This window comes from Hippocampus comes, unplaced genomic scaffold (genome assembly GCF_001891065.2).
Source record: "Hippocampus comes isolate QL1 unplaced genomic scaffold, H_comes_QL1_v1.1 scaffold66, whole genome shotgun sequence".
In the NCBI taxonomy this organism is placed as follows: domain Eukaryota; kingdom Metazoa; phylum Chordata; class Actinopteri; order Syngnathiformes; family Syngnathidae; genus Hippocampus; species Hippocampus comes.
Genome location: NW_017805003.1, coordinates 68,509 through 74,400, shown reverse-complemented (window position 1 = coordinate 74,400; position 5,892 = coordinate 68,509). Strand labels below are relative to the sequence as shown.

Genomic DNA, 5,892 nt, shown 5'->3' with positions numbered 1-5,892 from the left:
GGGGGGGGGGGGGGGGGGGGGAATGCTGGTTTCCAAAACAGAAATAGTAATTTTCATACCAGGGATTTTGGTTTGCGTTTAAATTTTTTGGTCACACTGTATATGAAATTTGTCGTGATTAAGATGCTGATTCCGGACGCATAAGAGAAGTTGAAAAAATTGTGTTTTAAGATTACAACCTATTGCATTAAAGGAGTCCATCTTTGACCGAGGAGAAGAAACCCCAACTTCATCCTCTGAAATTTGATGTGTACCATTTTCATCAATGACCTGTCAGAACAGAGGTCTTGTTGTCTACCATTAACCAAGCCCTGGCCAACCACCACTGAATATTAATGGAGCCCTCCCTGGATCATCAGCGACTGTGCATTTAATTCCCTGTCTGGATCTTGTACGACACTGGCTTTGTGTGTCTGTGTTACAGTGTTTCCACAGTGTCAGTCTCAGAGTTTATGATGTTTTCCACCAGAGAAGACACCATCACCAAGTGAGATCTGACAGAATTTTATTGAGCCGATTGATTCATGTCTTGTTATTAAACAACTGATCTGTTCGTGGGATGAAGGCCTGATGATAAGATGCAAAATGGAATGGGAAATGCTGGGGGAAGAAAAATTAAAAAAAACAGGCATCACCATTTAATAGTGGTGACAGGGACTGGGTACTAAATGCATGAAGTCGCGGCTGCTGTGAAGATGTGACACTTTATCAACAGGCAAGGCCGAGCTGGGTTTCCCACGGGAAAAGACACGACTCGGTCGGTGCTATGTGACAACAAAGTGATTCGCACTCCGATTCCCATTGCCCCACAATGGTGACAGTGCGTCAAGATGGACTATTCGTGCGCAATGTGCTAAGTCACCAACAGAGCGGTGCGGATTGCGCACACATGAACATCCAAGATAGTCCGCAAACGTCTCACACCGCGGTGGTGGAAAGGGGGGGGGGGGGGCTCAACATATGTCTTACCTTCAGAAAACAGCAACGCATTTCCAAAGATGACGGCGCTCCTAACCGAGTTAAAGTCCCTTCAGTATCCTCTCCGGTGTTTGTAACTAGGCCATTTCTTGCGCGGACGTGAATATTTCTCAGGAGACGCACAGGCATTGGCACATCAGCACACCTTCCCGGGTTCCGTCCGGCGTTTCCACCCCCCCAAAAAAGCACAGCAGCCCCTTATTCCACCTCCTCCTCCTCCTCCGCCTCCTCTCATTCCGTTCAAAAGACACGCTGATATGTTTGAAGAGAGCACTTTTTTTGATGTTGAAATGTCAACGCGAGAATGATTCGCGCAGGGGAAAAAAATAAACAAATCGAAGCGCAATGCAATGGCGTCAAAATTGCGCGTTGTTTGCAGTCAACGGGGGGGTTCTGCGCGTCCTCTCTGGTCCGCTCATTATCCAGAATAGCTTTCCCATGCACCGGACCGACAGGCTCCCTTAAAAAAAAAACAATTAAAAAAAACAAAACTCACATCAGCCTGGCTTTATATGTGAAATAGACACCCCACAAAATCGTTCCAACCTCCTTTTTTTACGCGCTTGCGTGGGGTCTCTTCGCTCTCGCTCGCTCCCTCTCTCTCCTCCTCTCTCTCCCTCTCTCTCTAGGTACCAGATTGGCTAAAATACGGGTTCACTGACAACGCTTTGGATGTTCATGGCTTTATAATGTGAGCATTAATGCGCATGTAAGGATGCGGTGATTACACGCTGCAGAAAAGGCTCTCCATCAACGCTTCTCTCTCCGCTCGCTCTCATAGGACGCTGCTTCAATATTTCAAGCTCGTTGTCATGACGAGGAGGTCCGACGCAGAACTCAGTGACACTCTGCTGACGTCATTATGTGAAAAACCAAAGTCATCATCCCAGGCTATGTAAGGGGGGTTAAGATCGTTACAGAACCAAATTGTTTTGATTCAGAAATACTGCAGGTTTTTGAGCGCACGTTGCTTTTTTGAGGTCATGCTACAGTGTTTCAATCAGAGTCAAGTCCAGGCTAAAAAAAAACAATTCAAAAAAAAAAAAAAAAAAAACATCCTTTTTTGCAGCTATTCAGAAGATGACTTAGTGGTTGCTCAGTTGCAGACACAAAGTGTTGTGCTGGTCAAACATTCTCCCTTAGAATTATCTGGTAAAGGGCAGAATCTGTGTTTCCATCAATCACAGAAAATCATACAGGTCCTGAAGTAACACAGCAGCCCCAAACTATCGCACTACCACCACCATGTTTGACTGTTGGTATTGTTCTTTTTCTTTAAATGCTGTGTTACATTTACTACGGATGTAACAAGACACGCACCTTCCAAAAAGTTCAACTTTGCTCTGCCCATAGAATACTCTCCCAAAAGTATTGGGGATTATTCAGATGTTTTATTTTTTGTTTCTTTATTTTTTTTTTTTTGACCAAGTACATCAAGTCTTCACTTTTTTTGAGGGTGGTGATTAAAACAGTTATGTCAGTTGGAACACATTTAAAATATGAATTATTCACATTGATGGAAACAATATTAGCAGAACAAAGCAAGCAAGTTATTTGCTCCAAAACAATTTTCTGAGTTGTTTTTACTCATATTTTAAGATGGGAGACAATACAAACGACATTTAGTTCTGCAAATTCTTATTTGTTTGTTGTGAAATGCGGTAAAGTCTATTTTCGCCATAGTAACACTTCAAATCATTGTTGAATTGTCCAACTGAAAATGTTATTTAAGTTTGTTGCTTTGGAATTTTGAGTTCACTCAATGTTTTTTTTTTTCAATTTCAAACACTGTTTATGTTATTTTTATTCGGCATTAGTTTTTTATTTGGAACTCTGCCATGGATGTGATTTTGGCCCAGTCTCTACCTTATTGTTGAGTCCTGAACACTGACCTGAACTGAAGTGAGGAAGGCCTGCAGTTCTTTAGATGTTGTCCTGGGTTCCTTTGTGATCTGTGGGATGAGTCGTCGCTGTGCTCTTAGTGTGATTGTTGTAGGCTGCCTATTCACTACTATTCCATGTTTTTCTCAATTTTTTCTTTGCTGGAGTTCGAAAGTTTAAGGAAGAACTCTGTGGCCCTTTCCAAAGTGAAAAACATTAATCACTTTATTTCTCATCTGTGTTTGAATTTCTTTGCATCCTGGCATATTGCGGCAAAGTTTTGAGATCTTTTGGCTGACTTCATTTTGTTTAAATCAGCTTTCCCAAAAAAAAAAACTGACTGGCCACAATTAATCTCTGATTTAACAAGTGGTCCAATTACCTTTTCACAGAGATCCAAGATGTTTTTTTTTCTTTTCCTCAACAAAAATTGGTTCATATTGCTCTGAGGAGCACAGATTGACAAAGTTGAAAGCTTGTTGCGCTTGGCAGTAGCAAGGCCATTGTCAATCTGCCTTAGAACTACGTCCTTCCTTTTGTGATTTCTTGTTTGAAAAGTTGTTGGTTCATTATTTATTTGTCATCCTTTATCTTTCAATCCAGTCAATAAAGTGCACAACATTTTACAACTTTAACATTGTGCGTTACTTGCAGATTTTTTTTTACCATACTCATTAAACAATTAGGTCATTTCTTTGTTAGTGAGCAAATACAAATCAAACAATCAAAAATAACCATCTATCCTATGGATATATTTTCTAGTATGTTTAATTGTAAATTAATCATAACTGATACTCAAGTTACTCTCCTTGGATCTGACTCCTGCCCTCGAAAACAAAAAGTGTGGCCTGCAGATGTGAAGAGAAACGGGATGAACGATTGCTTTTCAAGCGTCATTTACCCTTCAAAACAACAGCATGATTACGCTTCCCTTTTTCCTTGCTCTTCAACGAAACAATGCCTGTTGTTGCAATCATAGTTTGGGAAGCGTGTATAAAATATAGTCTGCAAATAAGGGAGAAGGGTAGATTTCGGTTCCAATAAAAAATGTGGGCTACACAAAATTTATCTTTGAAGATAAAATATGTTCCTACGCCAGATGGTGCATAAAAAGAAAAAAAAAAAAACTAGTCATAGAAGTTGCCAGCACCTTAATCCATGTTAAATATAATTGCACTTAATTTGTCAAATCGAATACTTGTTCTCTTATAAGGTATATTCAATTCAATTGGTAGATGTTACAATTTGGTTACATATTATTCAACACCTTATGACTTTGTCTGTGAAAAACTTGAATACATTTTATTCATAATTATGGTACTTTTTTTTTATCCTGAGTGAATCTAAGATAGATTCTAAACAGACTCTTCGCTTGGATTGCGAGTCAATGGATCAATTAATAATCTTGAAATTGAATCTGATTGGAATATAGTAGACGAGTCAAATATTGTTCTTGAATTCAATTGCAACCATGGAAAATTCTACTTATCGACTCTTTGTTAAAGTGAATTGGTTCGAATTGAATCGTGACTGTACGCTAAAAATGTTCATAAAAAATGGACTAGACCTTTTCGAGAACCTCATAAAGTCCGTAAGAATGCAAGCACTATATTCTGGGAATATCTGCAGTCTTGACGGCAGTGGTTACATGGTCTTGACATGATTTGTAGCTCTTACAGTCCATGAAGGTCTGATGGGTCACTGATGAAATTGCATTATTTCTTATCTCTGTCACCGCCTGATCCCGACCAGTTTTGTTTGTCAGTTTGATTGAGAGAATGTCAATTTTGGTCTAGTATTCGCATCATTCTGACCAGGTGTGGATATGGTACGCATGAAGGACTCGTGAGAGGAGCACCGGGGCTCATGTGCAAAAGGATGGCTTCATGAACAATTGTGAAGGGACACTGCAACTCTGCGGGCATTAAAAAAAAATGAAGATAGATGATAAAAGCTAAAGCAAAATAAAATTACATTTCCAGGGTGTTTGCGTGACCATTTCCGAAGTGTCCACAAGACACAATAAGCTGTATCCCACAAAAGAGGTCTGATGTGACTCATTTAGCCTGGAAACGCCACAAGATGAAGTGGGAGAGGGACAGCATAGCTGTGTTGGAAGACAATATGTTCATTTGTCTTGTATAATGTGGTGTGAATTTTCACCATTTGTTTCCCAACAGGTAGTTTGTACGGCTGTAGTTATGGTAGCATAAGCTCATATATCTTATAAGATATTTTTTTTCTAAAGAGGCATTACTGAGTTCCAGCAGTAAGTAACAGTCAGGCTGTGTTTTTTTTTCTTCCAGAATTTCTGTTAAAAAGATGAAAGCCGTTCTCATTGCATATATGACATTGCCTCGTCTTATAGTCTACTATACAGCTTCTGCTCAGTCAACCATATTGGTCATTCTTTTTACACTGATTGTTAAAGTTATGCATGACCTCACTCGAGGGGATTGAATAGGCCATACACCGTTCTTACAAACAGCGGTGAGATTAATTTTTCGAAAGACAATCATTTCAGCCCTTCACATATTTTCATAACAACAACAGCCTCTAAAATCCCGGAGAAAGTATTCCAAGAAGAGTTGAATGCATTTATCGCAACCTTGGGTGGACTGATTCAACATGTCTGTTATTCGCTTCGTGTGTACCTGGTGACCCTGAACCTTTTTCTAAATGGTGCATCGTCAAACAGCCTTTTAAAAATACTCACCATTCAGAGTAATTTAAAAGGAGCCGCAAGACTGCCTAGGATGTATGAATCCGCAAAGCACAGCTCCTGTTTCGAATGCTAAGCTCCAGCACAGATTTGATGGGAGATAGATGTGGTAACCATGGGCACAAGGCCCTTGTGACAAGGTCTTCAGTCACTAGTAAGCAAAAACCACACAGTCAAAAAAATGCATGTTATGTTTCATGAACCCTGTAAATGCGTTTAAACTAGACATTAACAGCACTGAGAGGACACGGATGCAAGTGGAAGAAGCTAATTTATGCAACACTGCCGCACACAAGAGATTTAAGATGAGC

At 40.0% G+C, this 5,892-nt stretch overlaps 1 protein-coding gene across 1 annotated transcript in view; it reads right to left on the bottom strand.

Moving 5' to 3' along the window:
- LOC109509045 (neuroligin-2-like) overlaps positions 1 to 1,840 on the bottom strand; it is a 54,929-nt gene extending 53,089 nt beyond the window's left edge. The window contains exon 1 of the mRNA XM_019858974.1: positions 970 to 1,840. The gene's annotated coding sequence lies outside the window, so the exon portion shown is untranslated. The remainder of the gene's footprint in view (positions 1 to 969) is intronic.
- Between the last annotated feature and the right edge of the window lie 4,052 nt (positions 1,841 to 5,892).